Source organism: Hirundo rustica, chromosome 9 (genome assembly GCF_015227805.2).
Source record: "Hirundo rustica isolate bHirRus1 chromosome 9, bHirRus1.pri.v3, whole genome shotgun sequence".
Taxonomy (NCBI): Eukaryota; Metazoa; Chordata; class Aves; order Passeriformes; family Hirundinidae; genus Hirundo; species Hirundo rustica.
The window spans coordinates 30,120,454-30,147,374 of record NC_053458.1 but is presented as its reverse complement, the minus strand read 5'-3'; the positions used below and the strand labels follow the sequence as shown (position 1 = coordinate 30,147,374).

Here is a 26,921-nt window from a genome sequence, read left to right as displayed (position 1 = left end):
GCAGGATAGATCCAGCCCTGAATGAAGGAAGTTTATCTGCACATGAGGATTTTAATCCCATGTTCCCAGCAGAGGCTTTGTGGGGCTTACCTTGGTTCACGCTGGGCTACAACACCACGACCAATGACTTCCACCGTGGAATTTGGTGTATTTGCTCCCTCTTCAGGCACCCAGTTTACCAGGAACAGAAAACCAACAGAGAAGCAAAACTCCTGGATTGTCTGGATTGTGTGCTGTGAATTGTGGAGGCAAGAACTTAGGTAAGACATGTTCCTTCCCTGTGTTTCCTGCTGGTGCCTCTCTCCCGGTTCTGGAGCCAGACAAGCCCCCTGTGGAGCTGGAGGCAGACAGGAATAGTGCTGTAAAATCCCCCGAGCTCAGCTCTGACTGAAGCATTAGTGGTTTAAAGCACAAATTTATCACAGGCATCAGAGTGTGCAGATTTGTGAGATGACGTAAGCAAATCCAAAGGGACACTGCGCTATCCCTGCACTATCCCTGGGACACGCAGCTGCGGCTGTCGGGACCAAAATCCTTCCTGTTTGGTTCAGTGGACTGTAGGAGAAGCTGTTTTGGTTTTTCATTCTCTCTGAAACACTAAACACTAAAGCCAACCCATTGCTTCTGGTTTATGGTGGCAGAAACCCAGTCCAGGGTGCAAGTGCTGCAAGCCAGGGCCCTTAATCCCTGGCACAGCCCCTAAAACTTGTCCCAGGGAGAAAAAATTGGAAGGCCAAGAAGAACTTGGAAATTGCTGCCGTTCAGAACTGGCTGTGTATCATTTCTCCTGTGCCTGCTAACGCTGGCCTCTTCCACATCAATTGCTTCTGCAAATCACACCCCAAACAGCCCTGGCCCCCTTCCATGCTGCTCTTATTTGCATTCCCTGAAACACGAGCTCTAACAATTACATCTTTTACATTTGCATACACCTTCTGAATGCTTTTGAGCTGATTGTAAAGGTCAGGCTGAGTGGTGAAGTGCAGGGAATTTAAATAGATCACTCTACCTCAGATGCTTGAAGAAGAAATCACTCTGGGCTAGATACTGTCCTGATACACCTCTAAGTGTACTGCCTCTGAATAGTGCAGTAGTCCAGAAATTTTAAAAAGCTGATTTTCAGTCTTGTCTTGTCTTCCCTACACGGTAACTGAAGGCTCAGCACACAGTCTCAGTCACTGCGTTTTGCAGACACCACATAATGCAGGCAGGAGATGAGGATCATGTAGCCACACCAGATTTTGGATGCTTATGTCTCTTCCTTAACTCATGGAGCTGCAAAAAAGGGATGGAAAACTTGCCAAGACTCAAATGCCTGTTCCTTTGATCTCAAGGTAGAATGTAGATGTAGAACTGTTCAGAGTGAATCTAGCTCAGTTCTTTTTTTCTGCTACTAAAATGGTTTCAGCATTACAAGACTTAAGCAGGGGACAGCATTGGTTTCCCGCTCCCCAGTTCAGCTTGATGCTTCAGAGCGTCTGATTTCAAAGATTACTGCTCATGCAATGTCAACCAAGTCACCGTCACTTCTGCTGGCATGTGGAAAGTGTCCGTGGCAGCACTTCCATCCCCTAAAGCCATGTTCTTCCTGCTGCCCTGTATCCCATTATCTCTGTGCAGACATTCCATGTGTTTACCTGCCACGTTCCTGCCCTGCAGGCCACTTCTGCAGCAATTCTCCCCGACAGTGCAGCCTTCAGGAGCAGCCTCAGAGCCTGCGGTAATTGCGTTTGAAGGTAAATGTTTCATAAAAATATCAAAGCTTCTCTGCCCCTCAGCCCATGATTTTGGTAGAAGCCAGAGATTTTTCTTCTCATTTGTTGTGGTCCAACAGTTGCATGTTTGGCAGCCGGATGCTTGTTTATATACAGGGTTTAATCTACCTGATAGAACTTTATTAAAATATGAACTGTGGGTGTGGTAATCTTTTGGAAGGTGAGGGGCTCTGAAATGGCTTTTTCTCTCTGAAAATTCCCCTGAGTGCTAAAGCAATATTTGGGGCTGTGTCATCAGGCTGTATTTAGCCAAAAATTTAATGAAATGCCCAGAAATGAGGTGCTTGTGCTAGTGACTAAATTGCAAACCCCAAAGTATTTATCTTCTGGCTTTGCTATATGACATAGCAAAGGGAAAACTGAAATAATAACTGTTCTGGCTCTAAAGTGAACCCTTTTTCTTAGAAATTCGCTTGTCATGTTTCTTGAAGGTTTTGTCTTCCCTACACAGCCTGGGGGCAGGGGGGAACCCCACCTTACATAAAAATAAAATTCCTGCACTGTAAAAATACTTTCAGTTGACAAGAATCTCCTAATGCACCAACAGCACCACCCAGGAAGATGGGCACAGAAGGAGGGAGGGTTATTTCAAAGCACAGGGTTCACAAAGTCCCTTGGCATTGCATTTGTGCTAACAGGGGGTCAGGTTTTGAGGGGTTTGATGATAAAATGCCTGCTGAATTCACATGGAACAGAAGCAAGCACCTTTTCTTCACCTTGCTCCTACTTCCCAGACTGGCAGTGGCAGGTGTGTACCAGAGCATCCCTGCATTGGCTACTTCCCTTTCTCCTGCAAGTGAAACCACAGCAGTGCTTTACTCAATGCGTTGTACAAGTTGCTGCTGCACATAAAACTAGTTTGATCTGGGATGAGCTGAAAAATTAAGTAGCTGCTATAAAATGCCGTGAAATTCTGGTTTTACAAGTTAGATTTTGCGTGGGAGAAGGAAAGATGGCTGCATATTTGTTTTCATGTTGTTTGTGTATCATTTCCAAGCCTTAATTGATGAATGTGATATCGTTTGATAGCTAAACATATCAAACCGGTTTTGTGGTGAAAATATTATTAAAATTAAAATAAATATGGGCCTCTCTACGTAGGTGAGAGAGAATACACAAGGGAATGCTTGAAGTGAATAGGTTTGAAAGCTTTTCAGACTGGAAAAAACTCACAGCTTTGCTTACATGCAGCACACATTGGTTAAAATATATTTCAGCTTTTGCATATGTTTTTGAGTATTTAGATAAAAATGAGGCACTGCATCTAATTAGAATCTCAAAACTCACAGACAAATGCTCAGCACTTTGAAATGTAAATAGAACCACAGTAAAGATACTGATATGGGAGTAATAAAGAGGTAAAAATGTGACACACCTCCTGAAAAGTTGAGAAAGAGCACCTGGGGCAGGTAGGAAGGACCAGAGCAGTGATGAGAAATAGAATCAAGGGCTCTAACATTTTACACAGGTCTTGAGTCTGTCTAATCCAGAACCTGCTGTCCCGAGTCACAAAGAGCCATTTCAGTGCCACCCCAAAGCGTCCTGCAGGACAAGGGTACTCAGGGGGGGTTGTGGTGGCTGAAGAGGCAGTATTTGCCTGAACCTCACTCGTCACAGATTTGTGCCTTAGAGCCTGAGAGTTGCTGATGTGCACTTGAGCATTAATTAGGTCAGACATGAACTATTTAATTACTGGCCAGCTAACAGAGCTGGAGCTAGCTCTGAGTTTCTCGAGGTTCTTGCCATTAAAATTGCAACTTCTTTTAGAGAGCCGTTCCCTTCTTGAAAACTTGGGCAAGAAATTGCTCCTTAAAAGCATCCCTAATTCTAAAAGTTATTTGCAAGAGTTATATCAGCAAGCAGCGTCTCGTCAGACAAATATGAAAAGTGGTTAAAGGGCAGGAACAGGAGTTAGAAAAGAGAAGTTTTACATCCTAATTGCTCCCAAAATCACTGCGGAGAGAGGTGAGGTCGTGGTACTAAACCCAGCCTGCTGGTTGTTTGGAAGCTGGCGAGTGAAATGTTCAGAATTCACAAATCCCAAAGAGGATGGTGATGGCTGGTGGCTATAATCTCAGAGTGACGATTAACCCCCGGCACAGACCGCAAGGGAAGCGCCACTGTGGCCTGGAACAGCTCGAGCTGCGAGACGGCAGCGCCCATGCAGAGGCGTCCAGGGCTTCAGCTTAAAACCCGCAGCGGTGCTCCGGGTCCCAGGGCAGGGGATGTTCGGGGAAGCTCCTCATGACCACGGGGTGGAGCTGAAGCCCTTTCAGTTCGTGCCGTTCCTTGGTAACTTGGTGGAGAGGAGCGGCGGATGGGGCTGCTGGCAGCCTCTGCGGAGCGCTCATTGTCCCGGTGCCCTCATTCCGCTGTACCGGAGGTCAGCGAACGCATCTCGGGGGCTGAGGATGCTCCAGCACGGTGCACTTGTTTGGGTCTCCATGTCACACACAGACAGGACTTGTGATGGATTTGTAGCGCAGTCACTCATGTGAAATCATCGTTGTGTCTGAGCGCCCGTAACAAAGGCTCTGACCTGAATAAGTGAAGGGAGAGCGCAGCTGAGAGGAACTTATCGAGGTGAAGAATGTGTATGTTAAACAATACGTTTTCTTTGTTTCTCAGTTCGGCTTTTCTGCTCGAAATGATTTTGAGTGACAGCGCCGGACCCACAAAGGACAAGATGGGAGCTTGGATCGGGGCAGGCGTAGGGAAAACAGGACTTGTTTTGAAAACAAATTCCAAGCAGATGGGCAGGGCAGCGGGAGGGCGAACGCGGTTGTTCAGATCTCTCGGTGCTCATTATTTGTTCTTTGTCCCGTCCTGCTTACTTGGGCTCCAGTTCCCTGTTTTCCACCCGCAACCAGACTCCCCTTATCTCCCTGACTGCTCCTCTGGGCTGCCCTTTTCCCACAGCTGGCTCGGAGCAGGGCCCGATCTCCTGACGGCTGGCCACGTGTTGGGGACTATTTCAGAGCCTTCGGCCCTGCCCGTCCTCGCTGCCCCTGGCCTGCAGGGTGCCCGATGCCCAGCCGAGGTGGCACCACGGCTCTTTCATGCACCTCCTTGAGGAGCAGCTTCCCGAAGTGTGTATCCTGCTGGTCAGGAGCTCCGTTTCATGATCCCTGTTGAATTTAGCTATGGCAGCTGAACTTCTCCATGTCTGCAGCCTTGAGAGTAAAAGCACCTCCTGTGGGTAGAGAAGAATCCAGCCGGGACTGTGGCCTCGAGCTCTAGTCCTGTGAGGGCCAGCTGTGCCAGGAAAAGGTGTAGGTGTAGATCCACCACTGGTGACCAGCTCTGCTTTTGTTACCTCGATTTTGTTCAGGCCACAAAAAGACACATTACCAACAGCTGCGACCATGGAAGACATCCCCACAGCAAACAGCTGTGACCAGTGAAAACCTCATTTTCCTCTTGTCCTTGTTACTGCTCTGCTGGAGGTGCAGTCCCCTTTATGTGCCGGCAGCAGAGGCTGTGCCCCGCCCCAGGTGAGATTTAAAGTGCCGATGAAAGTGGTTACAGCTCACTCAAGCAGCTTTGTGAGAGCGCTCCCAGGTTTCTGGGGGTAGCTCCCAGCTGGGAGGTGCTGATGGACGCCTGTGCAGAAGAACATCTTGAGCCAGCTCAGCCCGGAGTGCTGGATGAGGATGTCTGTCACTGGACAGCTAATCCAGCAGAGAGAATGTGACCAAAACAGCTTCTCCAACAGTCCACTGAACCAGATAAAGGATTTTGCTCCTGAAAAGCTCTTCCTGTTGGCCACATTCTAATAGGATCTGACACAGCTCTGCAGGTACAGGTACAGTGAGGAAATATCCCTTGTTTTCACTTTTGAAATACTTCTGGACATTTTCAAGATGTCTGAAGTTTTCCTGTGCGTCAGTAGCTCCCTGTCAGACCCCATTACCAGTCCCACCTCCCCTCTCTCACTTCCTCTGTGCAAACCCATGTCAGAATCAGCACAACCTGGTGTTCCCCCACTCCTGATGGCTTCTGGCTCCAGCTGGCACTGCACTTGAACGCATTAAAGGAGTGGGACAGCGCTGGTTTTGGTCCCTACTTCCCCTGTACTTTTTGTGCTCTACCCTGGGTCGCTGCTGATACAACTGGAGTAGACCAACATGATTTATCATTAGGCCATGGTATCAAATGCAAGTGTAACACAGCTTATGGATTGAAACTGGCGGAGGGATCTTCCAAGACCATGAGAATGCTTGGATGTGAGAGTGGACATGTGATTGTAATCTTTGCATCTATTCCCTGACCCAGGTGATGATGAAAAGGGATCATTATTACACTCATTAATAATTTAGGAAGCTAAGCAACAGCACCTGGAAATTAGGTGTCATTTTTGCAGGATTTCCACAGAATGAATAAGGACAAAAAATAGGTCAGGCACAGTTATACTTTTGTCATTTTGAAGAGGGGAAGGAAATATTTTTAGCAAGAAGAAAATGCTTTCTCTTCTGGCTCTGCAGCACAAGTAGGTGCCGTAACTGATGAGCTTTCTCACACAGGATTGCTCCAGGCCTGATAGGTTGCTGATGATCTCCCCAAGCACTCACAGGAGCTGATCTGTGGGTTCCTGTGCTGGCAGTCTCTGTGACGATTTCAAGAGTCATCTCCATTTTTTCCTTTTGGCTCAGAGGGTTACTAGTTCCACAGGGCTGTGTTCTGCCATGGATTGCTGTCACTTCTGAGTCGTTTTCCCAAGCCAGAATCTTAAAACACTATTTCTTAAAATTTATTTCTCTGAAAAAGAAAATATGTGAGCAATGCTCACATACTCCTCTCTGTGAGACAAGTGTGTGGTAGTGCTATGGAGAGCTTTGGCTGATACCGTTGTAAAGGCTTGGGCGAGATGCAGCTCTGAAAAGGGTTGGAGTGCTGTGCTCTGTGCTGCCCCTTCTGCTGCAGCTTTTATTAGCTCTGAAATAGTTCTCTCTTTCGATTTTTAATTCCCCCATCTCCCTGCAGGCTGACAGTGTGAATTGTGGGTATTTAAACCTGCTTTCAACAGAGCATTTATATTGTGTAAATGTAAGAGTACTAGTTAAAATGCAAAGCTGAGTTGTGACATTGGATGCTCACGTTTGGGATCTCTCAAGAGTGAGTGATCATGTTAAAAAGGAAAACTTCAATTTGTAAAAATATGTTACAATTCTAGCTAAGGAAAGACCGCTTTTCAAATTAAATATGCTTAAATCACACCACTCAATTATTTTTCAGTATACAGCAGTACAATATGGATATAGCAGCCAATTAATTGCTCTGCCTGATATGCTGTTTTTCTTCCTGGGTAGCTTGAGGACCTCTGCAACTTCAGTGCTTTGTGGCCAGTGGGGCTGTTTGTGGTCACACCACTTATTACCACATGCCTTCCCCACTGTGCATTCATCTCTGCACAAACAGCGCATCCATCTCTGGAAAAGCAGTTGGGAGCACCTCACAGGGCACAGTAGACTCATCTTCTCATCAGTTGGATTTGTTTTTATGCACCTCAGGTGCTGGCCAGTCACTTTTCTTTTTTCAACCCCACAACACCGCAGCACTGTGAAGCTTGTATGTTTTTAGGTGAGTACGGGGTGAATATTTCTCCAAATGCGGCTGGTGCTGGGAGTGGTATTGATGTAGTCAGTTCTCACTCTTTACATAAAAAAGGATGGCACAGTGACTGCAACTGGAGAGCCCAAATGCAAATAAGTGTGGAGACAGAGCAGGCTTAGAAGGTAAGCCAAGTCCTATCATCTTTCCTTTCGAGGCCAGGGGACAGTTTTCCTGGGGTAGAAGAGAGTATTGCCCTCTATCCCGTCACCTAAACCAGTGCAATCCATAACTGCATCAGGAGTAGCTTTCCCCAGCACTGATAAGCTTGGGTCACTTCATGTTTGAGTTCATTGTATCACCTTGTGTTTCAGAAAGATATATTCTAAGTCATATATTTAAAAACCCCCATTTTTCCTGCTGCTTTGGGATTTTAATGGGGAATTATAAGGCATTAGGAACGGCTGTACTTCCACAGCTGATACATTTCTTTTCCAGCCTCAGTTCTGAGCAGCAGGAAGTGTTCTACATTATAGAAACCTCAGTTTTACATAAAGTTGGTGGGCAGGATTCCTGCTGGATGGGTCCCAGCACGTGTGTTTACAATGATAGAGCTCTTAGGGGAAAAGAAAGCAGTGTTGCTTTCTTTTTTTAAAACCATGCTGTTATTTCAGTGTTTTTGCAAAAAATTTATGATTCTGAGATGCCTTTTTTTAAGTTTCTAGAAAATGAGTTGCAAGTGCAACTTTTACAGCTTCTCTGTTGAGAAGGATGTACTGGAATTACCCTTTTCCAGAAATACCAGTATTCCCATCTGGCCCTGTGAAGTAACACCCAGTATTGGCTGGCTTTATTGCAGTGAAACTATGAACATTATTTATATGTTTTATTACAGGAACCAAACCACTCATTCATCTGTGCAACATCGATATTTTCTTGATAAAGTCTCATTTTAGCATTTGGTCAGCCTCACTCCTTCAGTTAACTTTCAGTGCTACCAGTGTTTACATAATACATAAATACACTGGTACCTGTAATAATGTGGTGTTTTACTTCCTGAATTCATTATAGGCTCTTAAGCACTTAATCAAATTCCTTCGGATTATCTCGTGCATCCTCTTCTGCAGGCAGGTTTGTATACCAATTTGATCATCTTTATCTGGGGAGTGCTTTTAACCTGAGCACCTCTGGGACTGTTTGTTCTGCTCTTACAAATCCTGGGGAGTTACATTTGCTCTTGAGAGCATGGCTTGTCACGTGCTCATATTTCAAATAGTATTAGGGTTTCTTTTGTTTTAAAGTAGACCCCCAGTAATATTTGATACTCTTGACACAATTACTCTGCATTGCATCGCAGTAGCTGCATTTCAGATTTCAATTCAATCCTGTTTATTTCTTTACATAGTTATAAAGCTTTCTTTTTTTTTTTTTTTTTTTTCCCCTCGGTTAATTTGTAAACACTTTGGGATGCGCAGGAAAAAATGCTTTTTATTATAAATAGAACATGTTCTGAATGTATTTGTTTTGGTCTTAAATTCCTTTCCAGTTTGCGAGTGCAGTGCATTACTGCACATTGCTGGCTGTTGCAGGCCTGACACTGAACCCCTTTTGCTGCTCCTTTTCCACGTGTGACCATTTTTTGTGACTTCCATAGTGAAGAAAACCTTTTCCTTCTGTTTAGCTACCCCTACATCCTGCATGCATGCATGCACTTTATGTGTTTTTAGCCAGATAAACTGTCATTCTCTTGGTTCTCATTAGATATTTTTGATTGTCCAGCTTGCCGTCACAGCAGCAGTTTCTCCTGATGTCTGTCCGTGGCAGGATCAGAGCCAACAGGAAATGTGACATTGTACACGGTACTTTGAACATTCCTGACAACCTTGACCTGTTTATTAAGAAAGGTGAAAAACTGAATAGTTGTAAGATATGAATGTATGTGTTTAAATTTGCACAACACCTCGTATAAATGAGACAACTGGATGAGAAAATTATCCATCTGAAAGCTCATTACTTTCAGATAACCCATTTTATCAAATTCTCTGTCCTGTGGTATTTTTGAGGGGTCAGACTTCTCTCTGTCCCATAAAGAGCACGCAGCTGGCAGTTTAGACACCTTGTATTGAGGTGGTGACTGCTGGCAGTGCCTCAGGTTAGATAATCAAACATGCTTTGTTCACGTGTTTTAAAATGTAAAACATCCAGCAAATAATTAAGACAAATTGTTGACTTGACGTTAGTGAGTTGATAATTTCTCTGTAGAAACAGTGACTTTTTTGGGTTATGCAGCTTTTATCTGTAATTATTTTTATCTCCTGTAAGCAATAGATCCAGATTAGATTTCATGGCAAATACAGAACTAGCCAAGCAAATATCCTTCCCTCCGACTCAAAAATCCTGTTTTTTCTTTGAGTATCAGCACATCCTCTAAGGCTATTTGTAACTGCAGCTGCATAGCAGAGTTAGAAAAGGGCTAATACCATACAGCTGGGTCAAAGCCCTTTATTACCTTGCAGGTTTAAGGTCATCTGAAGGTCTAATCTTACTGTGTTGTGACTGTTTCCTTCCCTGTTGCTTTGTTTCATCTATCTTTTATTTAAAACATATTTTATTGTTTATGAAAGAGTGTGCAATTAAGAAATCCTTATGCTTCTAAGAGAGGTTGCTGCTGTCAGAAGCCAGAAGACCCAACACCCATCATGATTCTGGGCCCAGCTGTCATGGACGAAACTCCAGGGAACACCGCTTTTGGATCAGGTTTAGAGGTGCTTTGAGGTTTTTCTGGTTTTATAGATTCCAGCTATGTGAATCAGAACTTTGTGAAGCTTTTATTTGGATTTAAAAATACAGGAGAAATGAGATAAAGCAACTTCTTCCTATTATTCATGATTGTACTTTTCTCTGTAATAAGCATTGAAATCTGGATTGAACCAAACTGGAAAACTCACAGGAATGACCCACATAATATAAAATTGATTCTGCCCTTCTCTCTAAGTTAAACATGGTGTAGCCCCAGTTGTGTGGATTCTTCAAGATCCTGGGAAATCCTTAGCTGTCAGGTGCCTGTGAAACCTGAGCCAGACGAAGCATAGTGACCCACATGAGGGCTCAGGGTCTGGAAAAGAGCACCAGCAGCAAATTCCTTCCAAATTTGAACTCTCGGCTGTTTTAGCAAATGGAGGAGGCGAGGGCAAAAGACATTGGTTGTGAGCTCCGGTGGCAAAACTGTGAGGAGTTTGGGTCTTTACTGTTGTATGACTTGACAATATTCATATTCCTCTTCCCTGACCACTTTGTGAAAATTTTATTGCTTCACGAAACAAAAGCTGCAAAAGCCATCGAAGTCAGGTACTATCTCCTTTCTTTCTGGTAACACTAGAATAAGAAGCCAGGGGTTGCCAGGTGTTTTTGCACGGTTTTGGCAGTGTAATGGCCACATCCATCCTGTAGGCAGCTGCACGCTCAGCCCAGGACAGGTCTGGGCCTGCCTGGGAGCCCAGCCACACCTCCAAAGCTCGGTGTTTACCCCTTGGGAATAAAGCTGTGCTGGAGCTCTTGCACACCAGCACAGCATTTCAGTGCAGGCCTGTTTGTCTGCCAGCCCTAAGCAGAGTCACGCTGCTGCCCAGACCGCGGCAGACATCCCAGCCAGGATTCCTTCGCAGCCGGTGCAGGCGTTTGCGCTTCCGCTGCAACCGCTGCAAAGGTGCCAGGTGGGGAGTGGAGCTTGGCAGCGGCGATCCTGCCCCAAGACCCTCGAGTACCGCAGGGTAAAAGCCAAGCAGTTGTAAAGCTGTTTGGCTGCAGAAGGATTTCCCAGGTATCAGGGAGCTCTAGAAAGGGCACAGCTGTGTAGACATCTGGGAATTACCCTCATTTCTCCGACACAGGAAAGGGCATGAAGGGAAAAGGGCATGGCTGGAACACTGCTGCATTCTGCAGATGCCCTGGGGACACTGCAGCTAAAACAACTTTAATGTGCTCCTTGGGTCCCATCTGCTGTCTGTGACACGAGGAATTAAGTAATTATTGAGAGAGGCCTGTCTGTTGTGTGGGGGTAGATGGGATGACATGGGTCATGGGTGTTTAGATAAGCACACTGAGCTGCCACTGCCCTTGGTGTGCTCAGATTTTGCTCACCAGCATGGCTCTGAAACATCAGAGGGTTCAGAGGTGGGAAGTTCTTCCTCGATGTCCAGCCTACTCCTCTGAGCAGAGGGGAGAGTGACACTGAAGGGACAGCTGGATGGGTTGCCCAGTGAAATGCAGTTGGAGACACTCTAAATCTGATGGTCTCTTTAACAACCTCAAAAACTATCGACATTTATGGAATTGGAAAATGAATTGGGCTAACACAATGATGCGTGATCTGTGAGAGAGTTTTGTTGTTTGGAGTCCAAGTATTATTTGCATTTATTTTCTGGCAAACATTGTATGTTGTCATGGATAATTCTTCCATTTGAGTGCTTCAAATGTGTCTGCCTCCCTTATTTGCACCACAAAATCCCTAGTTGAAAATGAAAATTCTTTTTTAAAAAATAGTGGTGTCTTAGAGAGTGACCTGCAAATAGAGCTAGGTATGTCCACTCTTCTCTTTGAGAAGAGCCACAATACAGATCAACTGCTACTTATGTGAAGGTACACATAATGTATAACTAGCCAAGTGCCTTGTTCCAGACCTAAATGAAATGGATTAGATTAAACCACCTTCACTATCTTATTTTACTGTATTGAATAATACAAAAGTTACAATTATCGCTAGCGATTTTCTTATGGGAAATCCTTTTGTGCAAAGGGTATTCATCAGAATAATCACATTAAAGGCAACTTATTGAGAAAATTATTTGGGTAATTTACAAAAGAGTTAATGGGAAGGAAGAATTCTTCAATATTCCATAGATTTTGACTCCCAAAGAATTAGGCCATTTTCCCTGTCCCACTTGGAGGAACTTATTTCAGTCTTCTTCTCTAATGTGCAGATTTTGTCGCTTGGTTGGAGATGCTTTGTGTCCTGATCATTCCTGATACTGTTCTCAACACATGCTTGAAATGGTCTATATTTTACTTTCCCATAGGGTTGTATAGACATGAGTAATTAAAAATGTACATGCACTGAGTTGTATGTATGCATAAAAACCACAAGCTTAGAGTATATTTCTTTATGTTCTGTGAAAGAGGCAGTCACACACCTCTGTTTTGCTTAGAATGCTTTTTACTGAAGTAATTTCCCTCTTCAGTACTGTATTAAAGGCTGTATTTCCAAACTCTTGACCTAAGTGAAAAGGCATTAGCTGTTTGTCACAGTTACCAATCTCACTGAGATGCTTGAGATCTGGGAATAAAAGGCCAGAACACAGCTCTGTTGAGAACAGCACAGTGGTTTTTTCAAAGGGCTTCACCTGCAAAATTGGTGTTCTCCTGACCTCTGAGATCTGGCTGCTATTGACTGAGTTCAACGCAAGGTTTCTTATGTGTTCTTAAAGGGTTTTAGTGATACAGGGTTCTGATCCTCAGTTTTGTTCCTCCTATTGCGCTGTACTACAACAGAAGCTCTAGAGAACAGGATGCCCTGGGAGGGGGAGGCTGTGACCTGCAAGGTGACAATCGATGGCACCTGACGGCCAGTTGAGGCCCCAAATCCCTTGGGTGACTTGCTGTCACTGGTGAGGCTCCAACCTCAGGTTTCCTACCCAAGACCTCTTGAGTCAAAGTGTTGCTCACCTCATTTAATCACCAAATCACACTGCCATGCTGCTGATGTGGTAAAGCAAAAGGAGTTTATGTATGCGCCTGGAGATTGTTTTTTCCTAGTCTGAAGACTGTGGCTTTCTTTCACAGGAATCACTAAGGGGTTTTGAGAAATAAGTTTTAAAATGTCTGTTGACATTTCAAGGATGTTTGTGCTGCAGTGATGCTGAGTTTCTGCTTAACATAAGGCTCTGTGTTAATACCTTGTGACTTGTGTAGTGTAGTAAATCTTCCACCCAGAGAAACCATTCTGTTGCTGCTCCTGTCGGTGTCAGTAGGTGAGCTCCATGGGGCGGGTGACACCGAATGGCGCTCGGGTGTTTCCCGAGTGAGAACCTGATGGAACACGCTCCCAGCCAGGAGCCGGCATCAGGGCGAGCGTTAGGCAATGAGATGTGACAGTGGCTGTAATGCCAGGATATCCCTGTGCAGGCACAGGGAGGTGCTGGGCACTGGGCTGACAGCCCGCCCTGACAAATGGTCTGTTTCCTGACAGCCTTTCTCTGCATACATAAAAAAAGCTCCAAAGTAAATGGGCAGGAGCAGAGCTTTCTCAGAAACTCTAACAAATTTTAATGTCGGTGATTTTTTTTTTTTCCAATCTTCTCTCATTCTTCAGTAAGTTTCAGGGTTGATTTTTCTTTTGATCGATAAGAAGAGACAAGGGAGCAGAATTAATAATTTAAAAACCTGTGTAAAGTACCTTGACATTGTAAATGGAGGCGAAAGATAATTGCAAGCTGTCTCCCAATTCTAATACTCCTCTTATTTAAAAAAAAAAAAAAAAAAATCTTTATTTGCAAATTCAGGATACTCAGAGGCTTTGCAGATGTTGCAAAGAATGGTGAAGAAAACAGCAGTACTGTTCAGCAGGATGCTTTTGCACCTTTTAATTGCCTGACATCATGTGGATAGCAGACACTGCTGCTCCGGGAAGCATTTCTTCCACATCCATAGGATCTTCCCTCTCTGCATGACTGTGTGTGGGAGGGGGGATTAGTGCATGGCCATATGGGAGGGAGCTCACACAGAACAGTTTCTCACTGAGCCCTGCTGCAGAAGCCATGGAGAGCAAAGGGAGCAGGAAATGATGGAGGAGGGGACAGGGCTCCAATGACACTTAATGGAAGGGATGCAGAAATCCCCTGAGGAGCTGAGGACATGGAGGCTGTGACCCTTCCATATGCCTTGCAGACCCCAGCTAGAGAGGCAGCTTAAGTAATTTATCAATGTGAACTCCAGAAAAATACTGGGATTTTTTCCTGTTTCATGAGATTTTCCATGGGACATGACGGAGGAGTATGTGTATTACTTAATAGAAAAGTGAAATGAAGGTTGGCTGGTTGATAGCTCTTGTGTAAGTCAGTAGGCTGGATCATAGCTTTATGGTGGTAATATATTAAAGGGGGGGATCAGTTACTTTTAACAACACCAATCCTCTTTCCTGGGTTCCAAGAGCCTGGAAGCTCCAAATATGAAGGGGCAGGGAGGGGGTGGGTTGTGTGGGAGCAAGCCAGGACTCTATATTCTTCTCCTTGTTTCATTTATCCAGGATCAAATCCTCTTCCACATTTCTGAGGCAGCTGCAGACTTACTGACCTTGCATTCAATCAGTGACCCATCAGTACTGCTTGGCTTAAGAGAGCTGTCCTTAAATCAGCATTCATCCTTCTGGCCAAAACTTCCCCATGGAAAAAACCCCAATGCTCGAATGAGCCCCAGCTTTTCATCTATAGAAGGAAATCCCAGTGACAGAATTCTTCAGATTGTCTCAGACCAACAAGAGAGAGAGGTCCTGCTGAAATCTGACATATCCTCTGGGATCTGTGGGAGTCAAGGACAGTTTTCCCCAGGCAGGCAGCTTTTCCAGCCAGCTCCCTAGCTGCATGGTCTTTCTCTGAGACACTACATGGGAACTATGCAGAAGAGATAATATGGTCCTCTGCCAATTAGTTTTTTCCTGGCATGTTTCCATGGGCCTGAAGAGCAGAAAACATGTGAAGAAGTAGGAGGGAAGATCTGGCCCTGTGTATTTTCCTGAAAAGCTAGCTCTGTTTCACACAGCTGCTAGCAGTTCTCTCCCTTTATGTTTTTCCTAATAAAAAGAGAAGCATAAAGTTACTTAATTATTTTCCTAAGGATGTTTTCTGAGCTATTATGCATATTGTGTTATTGCTTTGCAAGTGTTGCCTGTTTTATCGCACAGTGGTGTTTTTATTCCCTTTATTCTCACGGGTCAGTAGATCAGCTAGGAAGTCAAATTGCCCTCATTCTGTTCTGCTTACGAAAGATAAGAGCTAGGAACTGGGTAGTATCTTCTCAGAGTACTTCTGTAAGCATCCATCCAACCTGCTGCCTTTCCTCATGGCTCATTGTGCAGCAGTTGGTTTAAATACCTGTCTCCAGTTACTTAATAGTAAGAAACCAGCGGAAGAGATTTATTAAACTGAAAGGGAAAAGTCGTGAAAGATGTTTCCTACCTGTAGGGATCCAAACATAAGCACTTAACTGAAATGGTATTAGAAGATAAAAGAGAGAAACCAAAGACCTTTTTTCTAAGATCATGTCTTAATGTTCTTTTTCCAAACATGCAGTGACATAAATTTCACATATGCACATGTTTATTCCCTCTGCCTCCAAGCAAAATTGATGCAGTCTGACTTTTTAATAATCTATTATAAATAACTGGTCCTAAAAACCCCCAAATACTAGAACCAAGGCATAATGAACCTAAACTTTATGTAAAATAGATAAAGGAGAGAAATTTCTCTAATGAGTGATCAGTTTATGCTCTGAAGCATCACCAACAGTAAGGCTTGCACTGTCAGCACGTTGTTATTATACATGTGTATGTGTCTAACCATTAAAAAAAAATCTTCCAAGCTCTTTGTTTCCTTTGCTGAATTACTTGTTCTCTGGCATAGAGTCCCAGAGCCAAAGTACATTGCATTGATATGCACCTAAAGAGAGTAGAAACTGTCACAACCTGCAGATGTGTGTACCTACAAGTGCATTGGCCTCCTGGTGTCACTGGAGGATGATGATGATGGTAATGGAGGGGAAGAAATTTGTCTCTCATTTTCAGTAACATCAATAGAACAAAGCACTTAAACACACTGTTTCTAGTTTCTCTTGTTTTACAGTCTTCCCTTGTAGTTCTTTTAAATTCTTGTTCATAATCCTCTTTTATTTTTTGATATGGATTTTAAGCCAGAAGGCAAAATGCAAAATAGTGTTTAAGCTAAGGATATATTGCTAAAAATATTATCATATTTTTCATGTTTTCCATATGCTCTATTTAATTATATAGTACTTGTATCCTATTCAATTTTTATTGTCATATGCCATAATTAAGGAAACTGCTTGATTTTAAGTTCATCTTCTAAAATCTGCTCCCAACACCAAATCAACATTATATCATATTTCTCTTATCTCCATAAACTCCACCTGAGCTGCTGTTGATTGAGACAGAGATTCCCAAATTCAGTTTGTTTGAACAGTTTGCAGAAATCCAGAAGAGTGGTCCTTGTGAAGGACCATTGGAAAATTCTAATTTCTGATTCAAGTTCAGTATGTGCCTTTCTTCAATCTTAATTTCTCTACTGAAAACTAAGAGTATGTTGAGATACATCTAAAACACGAAGCATCACAAAACAAAGTAGTTTATTTACCCTTGTTCTCCAGGGAGAACAAGATAATAAATTGGTCCAATTTTAGCTGCCATTCATAATGTGCTGAAAAGTGTTCAGATTGTGTGTTGGCAAAAGCAATGTCATAAACTGTGGTATAAAATAATATACAATCCTACATTATGTCAGAATAATTGGTGGGAAAGTATTTTCTCCTGCAGCTCTCAAAGGATAAGATATAATGAATGTCTAGTTTTTCAGGATGTAATAATGCTCCTTTGAGTCTCAGGTATATGTTTTTTCTGATATTTCATGGCATACAGAAGTAGATGGAGAGAACATTTTAAAGTGATGAATTCAGATTTTAGCAGTGTTGAATGTTTACCTCTAATATATTTGTAGAAAGTATTAACCACAAACTGTGGTGGTGGGTTAGGTTCCTTGTTCTCGTGCTGGATGTCTCCTCTCTTGAAAAGTAAAAGGCAACTCTAGAAACAGAGAATTCATCCTCTCATAGAGCCAGCATGTGTCTTGTTCAGGTTTGTAAGACTCAGATTTCAATATTTAAATAAATCTTATAATCTTTCCAAGGATCTCAATGGGAAAGGATGGTATGCAAATGATAATTAGCTTATACATGTCAGGTTTGGCCACAGACTCAGACTGCAGTAAAACCATAGGCGAACACCAGCTAAAGTACAGCCATTGTATTTTTGAAACTTGCTTGCTGAGTGTACTTTGAAGCCTTTCCAGAGTACACAGGAAAAATCTCTTCAAAATTTCAGAAGTTCAGAAACCATCTCCAGCTGAGTCATATTTATAAACACTGGACTGTTTAATCCAAGTGCTGCAGGTCAGATGATTTTCCTCAAGAAACAGGCCTTGCTTCTGTTCACACTGACTTATTTACTTTAAAATAGATACCTATTGGTGTGGGATTTTTCATCTATCAGAAGCTATTCTGATGAATGTTAAAGTGACTTTTCAGAATGGGTATTATAAGGATGTGAAAATGTCATTATTATCCTTTCTATTTAAAATGAAATTTTGAAAACTCTCTACTTCCCTCATAGTATTCGTATTGGTAAGAAAAGTATTTCATGCCTTAAGACAAAATTAGGAACCAGAAACCTGGATTGATTTTATACATGGATTTCTCAGTTTGGGTAAAGAATATTGAAACCTTATGCAGGTGTTTTCCTAAATGTTGTCTTTTCCTTTTAATGTAAATTGTCTAGAACAGTGTTTGCTAAGTCCTAATGTTCAGTATTTTCTCCACGTCCTGACTCTGTAGCTGAACCCAATCATCCTGACAATACCTGAGATACACAGGAAAGACCGCAGAACTTGGAGTAGCTGAGGCATTACCTTCTTTTGTTCATATGAAAATGAGTAAGTATACTAATATACTAATGATGCCTTGGGAAGGCTGACCTGGAACAGAGACTGGACAGAGCTAAGAGAATAAAGCAGGTATTTATTGAAAGGCCTTAAAGGACACACCTTGGCCAGGACAAGAGCCTGGCCAGGGCTACACCCCCAAGATGGACCCAAAATGATCACAAAATGGATAACCCATCACGAGGTCTCACACTTTTATAAGTTTTGGCCCATCTGCATATTGGGGTTTAATTGTCCAATTATAACTTCAGGTTATGAAGTTCCATCCTCCTTGTTCTCTCCCCTCAGCCCTCTGTTGTTTATGCTTTTTTGGGCCTGAAACGTGAAAGGGTTGTCCTTGGTCTCAAGCTGGGAAAGGATCTGCTTTGTCTCCCTACTCTATGAAGAGAGCTCACCAGCACTTAATATGAGGCTCAGAACTACATCCCTAGGCAGCACAGAATCTGAAAAACATTAAAGCTAAAACTTAAGGCATAATTTCCCCCATTTAGAGGCTTGCCAAGGCCTTTACCTTGTTGAGTCTCTATTCTAAATATCTACTAATAATAGGTTTTTAATAACAGATAAGTATCTAACAATAGTAAATAACTAACAATAGTAAATATACAACAACTGTAAATATCTACGGCATCACTATAACTTGGCTTTCTGACTTACGCTGAGGCAGGTATGGAGCAAAACATCATCCATCCACCTAAAAAACCAACATCCATCTAATTCCAACTCCCAGCAAAGCCCTGGGGCATGCAACAGCATGGTACCAAAGGGATTACCAGCGGCTCAGACCTACAGACAAGATGCACAGACTACAGCAGATGATGTCTTGCTGCTCTGCTTATCCCAAAGGTATTCCCAAGACAATTGCATAAGTTGTTCTAAAAATGCTGGCTGTACAACAATGTAGTTTGTCTATCTTAGTAATTTAAGGAATGGTGTTTATTAAATCTAAAGTTGAACTGCCTGATTCTCCACATCCTTCATAACAAAGCCCTCCTGCATGGCAGGACCTTTAACGGAGCTGCACCTGTTTATGCCAGTAGAAATGACAGGCCTAGCTTTTCAGACAAGAATTATTACCTGTGGATAAAAAAGCCATGGTAAATTTGCCTTGTTACACATTATTTCTGAAAATACTTCACAATGTTTTACAAACAGTAAAAAAAAAAAAAAAAAAATCATGTTTCCCATCTTTGCAAGCACTAACAATTATAATGGTAGGGTATAAAGCAGCAGGGCAAACCAGCCAAAGGAGCAAAGCAGAGGTACCAAGTACAGTTACTTCTATGAAGCTCAAGGGAATGATTAGGTGATATTCATAATTTCTTCAATATAGGAGAAAGCAACAGCCCAAAAAATAAAATGAAGTTTGACAAAGCTCTTAGAGAAGGGATAAGGCAATTTTTAGCATGACAGTATTGTCATTGCATCAAGCCTCTCCTGTAACGATGCTCAGTGCATCTCTAATACCTTTCAAGGCTCCAAATAAACACCAAGAGATGGATCATGACTGACCATTCTATGGCTATAGAGGGTGATGGATGCAGAGTGAAGTGCTCCCCTAAATAATGTGGCCCACATGAGGAGCAGCAGGCTGCAGTCTTGCCCAGAAGACAGGAGCACAGGATCTGTGAAATTGCTTTTCTTTGGTTCTCCTCACACAGAAAAGAGTGAGCTGTGGTTCTGTCCTTCCTGCTCCTCCGTGTTTGGACAAGGAGAGGTAAATACAAAGCACATCTCAAAGGAACACAACTATCAAGGCTTCCCACGGTGCAAATAAAGAATTCTAGGAAGTTTTATTCTTTTTAAAGCAAAATGCTTCCTGATCTCCCCATATAACATTGCCTCTCAATGACAATTTAACTGATTAACTGAATGGTAGTTTAATCTGCTCCAAATTTATTACACTCCATAACAAAACTATTTGAATCTATGGGTGCAGTGTTTCCTGTTGTACAGTGAGATCTAAAGATTCCTGGAAATTTCAGCTGAGCATCTCATTAGTAACATCCCCAGCCACAGAAAACAGTTGAGAGCCAAAGGGCTTGTGAGTTTGGTTTTCCTGTTTTTTCCAGTTGTTAAATAAACACTTTGTTCAAGAATTGAAAAATTCTTTTTTTCCTTTTCCAGATAGTTGTTTAATCACTGCTTGAGGGTGAAAAGAAGTGCATAGGAGCAGATGGCAAGAACATAGGATTTAAGCAGGGGACAGATGTAACCATATTAGGGAGCTTGGAAGATAAATCTCTTGAAATCTTGTGGCAGACGTGATCATTACTTTGTTTACATGGATGAAATATTACTTGTTTCAATTAACAGTTGCTGTTGACCATATTTGGTATCTTTCCCCTTCAGATGGTCATTAAAACCTGTTGTAAATCATCATGTTTGTGCTACTTCCATATTGTGCATAAATCACGTAGGCATCCCAGCATCTCCATCCTTTATGGAAAACGTGTAGATAGCTATTTATACGACATAAAAAAATGGTGCTTGCTTCCTTCTAAGCAGTTTACCAGTAGTGATGTGCTGTCTCTGGTGATGTACCAGGGAAGCAGCAAAGGAAGGGCATCTGCATTCAGCCTCTGTGCTGCCAATCCGGGCTTTGCCTCTGGCTCCCTCCCCGGTGCTGCCAGCAGCGTCCCTGTCGCAAACGGCTCAAACAGAAAGCACGGCTCTGAGTTCCCTACATCTGCGGCGTGGGAAGGCAGCACAGTAAAGAACATGTTCTTCCGTGGAAAAATCCATAGGTTATGTGAGAGACAGTGAGGAAATAACGTGTTATCTGTGTGCGGCTTCCTCGCTGCTGAGACGTGGGGAAGAGCCTTTGCTGACCTTGGGAAAACAATGTTTTGCAAACATAAAGAGGAAGTCCTCTTAAAGCGGCTGTGCGTGTATATTCTCACTTTACATGTAAATATATGTGTATTTACAGGTATGCTTGGGCGAATTCAGAAGCTGCTGCTTGGATGCACTCATTTTAAAGTTGTGATTTTTGGAACATTAAGAAAAACCCCAAGCTGGTTCAGACTGCTCTTGTGTTGTTCTAAGTCCAACTCATCATTTCATCCTTGCCGGAAATGAGAGACAAGCAGAGGTGAAAGCCTAGGGCGGCGTTCTAGCGTTAATCACAACACCTTTGGGAGCAAATATTAGCACATCAATTGAACACAGTGAGTGAGAGGAGCTGGGAAACATCCACCTACTCTTCGGCATAGCATTCTCAGCAACATTTTCCTCCTCCAGCTCTAAACTCTTAACACATAGGGTGTCTAGGGTTTATTTGAACCATATTTCTCTGGTACAGTCATTATAATAAATTAATTTTTTTTTTAATGCTTGGTTTCAAGTTTAACTGAATAGACTGAAATTTTCATATTGTTATGATTGAAGCAGGAAGCTCATCCTCCTTATTAAGGGGTAGGAGCTAACATATGTGTATTATGTATTAAGCAAAAACATCCTCCAAAAGGAAAGAGGAAGAAGGTGATAGTTACAGCAATGTTATATCTATCCAATTCTGACTCCTATTTCCCCCTGTAATGAAGGCAAGGACATCACAGAGGATCATAGATCAAAAAGTAGGAGTGTGTAGGTGTAAATGTCACACACTGTGCACCTTATTGGAACCTGGATATTAATTGTACAATTAATATTAATGACACTTCATTTATAAAAGACCTGTACAGGTAAGCACTCTAAAGTTGGGAAATAACAGAAATGAAGGTGGCAGATACCACAATTGTGCTGCAATTGTGAGAAATGATTACACAGTTTCAACAAAAAATTACACATTTTTCTTCTCATAAGCTGACAAGTAAATTTAGCAATATTTTGCATTTCTTTAGTGTTTCTCACCCTGACGTACTTGTGTGAATTAAGTGCAGTCAGACTCACAGAATAACTTAGTCTAAGAGTAAGAATAGAAAATAGCATTTACAGGTTATATAAATGAAATACTTTTTACTGTATTCTCATTCCTTAGGGAACTATATACTTTAGCAGACCTCCGGTTGGAACATCTTATATCAAACTGATTTTAGCTGATGACTTTTTATGATAATAACTGTTTCTAGATTCTAGATAGAAGAACTTTACTTAGTGCCAAACAATTAGTAATTAAAGAAGTGCTAACTAGGTGCCAAAATGTTAGAAATATTCTTTCAAATCATCTGTAACAAGATTTAAAAGGTACTTCCTGAGTACTTTTCTGCAGTACTCAGGAAGCTTGGCTGAAAGGCAGCAAAATTATTTCGATTTTATATGAAAGTATAGTTTTAATCCCAGAGCATGGTATGTCCACTCCTAATAAAGTACTGTTTCTCTTTTTTTCTTAAATTGTGTAGAATAACTTGGATTATAATCTACACAAGTAAAGCCAATTACATTAAAGTAACAAACATTATGAATGTTTTATTCTAAATTGCTTGTGTAACCTTCTGTTAATGAAAAAGTATAAAATCTACTCTGCTGGCGTTTTCATAGACTTAAAATTTACATCAACAAGTGCCCTGGATCTCAATGTCAACATTTCATTACAGCTGCTCCTGCAAGTATATTGCAGTTGGTGTGCGGAAGCACACACGTCTAGTGGTGCCTAATGGAAAAATGGTTTTCATGTGTGAAATTAAAAATAGACAGATAATTTTCCTCTTCTCGATTGGTAGATTATGTTGAAGATGCAAGATGTTGCTTTCAAAAGGAAATGTTATATCCTCTATAATTTGGGAGGGTTGGATACAGTGAAGCCAGTTACAGTCTTGTAGGGAGATGCAACTTGTTGGGCAGGGAATTATAAAAGTAATCATTCCTAATAAAATCTAGGATACATATGTCCAAAAAAGAACTTCTAAGATCCCTTGTAAATAATTATTCAGAATACTGCAAGCTGGCCAGACAAATACCATTCCTAAATTTACTGTCTTGGGTGAAAGTTGGCAATGGCAAGTGTGGTGTATTGTTGTCTTCGTTTGGAAAGACAGGTGTCTGCCAGGGTAAGCTGGAGTTTCCCTTGGAATGGAGAATCTAAACCCCTTCCCTCCAAATTATTATAATTTTGCAAGTAAGGGGGCTTTCAGGCAAAGATAAAGGAATAGGAATAACAGTTCTTTACTAGGAACATTAAAAAATACAAATATAGTAGTACAAAACCCAAGCAAACAAAAATAAATTAAATCCCAGAAACAGAGTCAGAATATGACCCTACACCCTGTTGGAAGCAGTCTAAGTAAGTCCTCCTGGACTGACAGATGTGGTTCTGTTGTAGATGATCCTGTAGAAGGGCCCAGTGGTGGCGAGATGGGTCTGGTCTTCCTCTGGGAAATCCCTCCTGGGAACAGGCTGTCCTGGTGTCCTGACTCTCAGTTTTTATCCAGGTGGGAATTCTTGGCTCTTCCCCTGGGTGCAGCTTCTCCCAATGGATGATGTAATTGTCTCAGCCACGCAGTGAGCCTCGATGGCCCACGAACAGCAGAGATCCCCTGGGGTGAGGATGGGTTGTGGAGGAGATAAGAACACTGCCCCACCTGGTTTAACAGCTGTCCATGAACAGAAGAGACCTGCTCCCTCCCCGCCAGAGTTATGAGGAATGGGTTATACAAGAGATAGAGAAAACACCTCCCCAAACGGTTTCAACCGATGGCAAACAGAATACACATTTTTGGTTACATATTGTAGCCCATAACACCTGTGGGCTGTAAGATTTTCAGCTGTGTTCATTCGGAGCAGTTCCCATGACTGTGTTGGTTGAAGTTTGGCCCTCTGCACCCATTCCATCACAAGCTGCCAGTCACAAGGGACAGTGGTTTCCTGTCACTTCTGACAGCAGCTTTCTTCATTATAACCGACTATTTTGCCACATTTTTTGATCTAGTCATTTCCTCTTTTCACTGCTTCCTGTGATTTGAATATCTAATAGCACAGCTGCAACATACAACTAATAATGTATTTTAAATGGAATATTTAGGAAAATGGGGAAGATCTGTACCTACAAAAAAATAAGGAACATTGGCTATGTGTATAGAGTTAGCAAGTGAGTATTGGAAGGTGGTTTCTTGGAAAAGATTCTGGAATCATGAAAAGCAGCTAAATGTGGGGCTCTAGTGTAAAACTTGAGTGGAATAGGGCATTTCAGTTTCACAGCCTAATGTACGGTCTCCTGCCTGCTCATCCTGTAAAACTTTTTTATATGAAATGACAGCAAGACAGCATTTTCTCTTTCTCTCATTTTGTCTCTTGATGCGTAGCGTGCATGACTGTGTTCATAAGCTGAGAAAACATTTCTACTGAAGCACTGCCTAGGATGCCTGAGCATTCCTGAAAAGATTTCCTTTGGTTTAGACCCCTCTGTGATGCCTACTCAGAATTCTTTCTTCCTGTATCCCCTGAATTGTACTGATCATTATTTATCAATATTGAATGTCACTTTATTTTCCTCCTACACACTCCAAGTATCTTCACAATCTGCCCCAAAGTTTGGAGTAATGTTGTGTCTCCTACAAATGTTGGTCTCCTTCTGTACCACTTTTTTACTAAATTATTTTAAGGGTATTTACAACAAAATTAAAACCACCTTACTCTTTTGGATTTTCATTGCGATTATGAATGACTACACGTTCTCCTGTTCAATCTCTGTTTGGTTTTGGTCTATGGCATTGCTTTTTCTCCCCTCACAACCCATTATGCAGTTTTTCTGGAAGCATTTAGTGAGAGGATTGTAAAATGTCTTTGAAAATTTGTCACGTAACCCATATATACACCCCTAAACTTATTTTACAAGAAAAAGTAGTTTATCTCTTGCTTTAGTGAAGGAGAATAGCTTACAAAAACTATCCCTTTGCTTTCCCCTTTTGAGGGGTTTCTGCTGCTTTTTCTTTTCTCTTATTCCTCAATTTAGAGCTCTTTTTCAACCCTAACAATTCTGTGATTCTGTAATATTTTCTTATTTCTATATTAAAAATTGTTGTGTTTCCAAACCTGGTGAAACATCCTTTCCATCTACTGACTCACCTGTTGAAAACCTTGCAGCAGGACGGCATTTGGCATTTTATTTTCCTTTCATTTATTCTGGTTCGGAATGAACTTGATACTGTGCCAGATTACCATGGTAAAACAAACAAACAAACAAAAGGAAAAGAAAACAAACAAACAAAAAAACACCAAGAGGAAACAGCGTTCTCTTTCTAGGTACAACACTTTATTAAAACTGGGGAAATGGCAGCGTACCTAAAAGTAATGCTCTTCTTTGCTTATTGTCAAACTTGTGCCTGTAGTTTCACAAACCCTTCCTGCCTTATTTCCCTGTCACGGATTTAAAAGCTGGTACCCCCTTTCCAGCCTGCTGGACTTGTTTAATCTGGATCATGGTACCTGTATTCTCACCAGTCTGCAAGTCTATTAAAAAATCAGGCATTCTGCATAGCAGGTGGCTCTATATTTCATTAAAACCCATAGCAGGTGGCCATAGATCCAATGGCAGCAGCTCCAGTACAGGAACAAATTACCGACTCCATCCCCCATGGATGTGAAGGAAGCCGTGGCTGTCTTAACACCACGACAGGATGAAAGTAAGTCAATTCACAATTTAATGAGATTAGGCATTGCTTTCAAAGCATTCAGAATACGTATAAATGGTAGCCATTAATTATTGCAATAACTCACTGCGGGCAGAGCCTGCCTGGCTGGGGCTGTGGGTGGGAAGGTGGTGATGCCGACTCCTGTCCCCACGACAGCGGCACTGCCAGCTCTGGTGACTGTACAGCAACTCCTGCAGAACCTTGTGGTTTTTGGAGGGCTTTCACTCCAGAAATGGTGTGAACACCTTTCTGAAAGCCTTGCTTTCCCCCCATAAACTGAATATTCCCTAACGACTGTGGGAGCAGAGAAGGAAATCATAAAAGTCATTGCACTGCATCCCTTCAGAACAGAGTTCTTAGCAATGTAACAGTTTTTATTTCGCAGCCAGTTCCTTTCCTTGCCCCCGCTGTCTTTTTGCTCTTTAGGAAGCGGCGCCTCACGGAGAGCTCAGCCTGGATTAAAGGAGGTTCAGGAGGGATCGTCTCGCTCTCCACAACGCTCTGGCAGGAGGGTGGGGCCAGGTGGGGGTCGGGCTCTGCTCCCAGGAACAAGGGACACGACAAGACGGAATCGTCCTAAACTGCGCCAGGGGAGGTTTAGGTTGGACAGCAGGAGGAATTCCTTCACAGATAGGGTGAAGATGTAAATGAACTTTTCACTGAGGGCGGTAGAGCACTGGAACAGCTGCCAAGGGAGGGCGTGGAGTCTCCCTCTCAGGAGACATTCCAAACCCGCCTGGACGCGTTCCTGCGTCACCTGCTCCAGGTGACCCTGCCGGGGCAGGGGGGTTGGACTGGATAATGTCCAGAGGTCCCTTCCAACCCTAACAATACCAGGATTCTGTAATTAGACACTGGAACGGGCTGCCAAGGGAGGCGGCGGAGTCACCGTCCTTGCAGGTGTTTCGGGACGTGGCATCGAGTTCCCTGGTGAGGCTGTCGCGGTGATGCCGGTGACAGGTCGGAGCCGCTGACGCCGGCGATCCTCCCCACCCTCACCGACCCCTCGAGCGCGCGAGCGGCGGAACCGCCCGCCCTCAGCGCGCGCTGTGGGGCGGGAGGGGCGGCGCTGAGGCGGCGCGTGCGCAGCCCACGCGCGGCGCCGGGAGGAGGCGGCTCGGGGGGGGTCTCTGCGCGCATGCGCGGGCGGGGCGGCCGCCCCCCCACCCCGTGTGTGTGTGTGTGTGTGTGAGGGAGTGGGGGAGTGCGGGAGTGTGGCCGCGGCCGCCCCGCGCCTGCCGAGCCGG

The 26,921-nt window shown here is 43.0% G+C and overlaps 1 long non-coding RNA gene across 1 annotated transcript; it reads left to right on the top strand.

Annotated features, from left to right (window-relative positions):
• The first annotated feature begins 5,275 nt into the window (after window positions 1-5,275).
• On the top strand, window positions 5,276-21,375 carry LOC120756619 (uncharacterized). Its single transcript, XR_005702179.1, has 4 exons — window positions 5,276-5,580; window positions 17,997-18,094; window positions 18,771-18,949; window positions 21,036-21,375. It is a non-coding gene; the product is annotated as an uncharacterized LOC120756619 (long non-coding RNA).
• The last annotated feature ends 5,546 nt before the right edge of the window (window positions 21,376-26,921 follow it).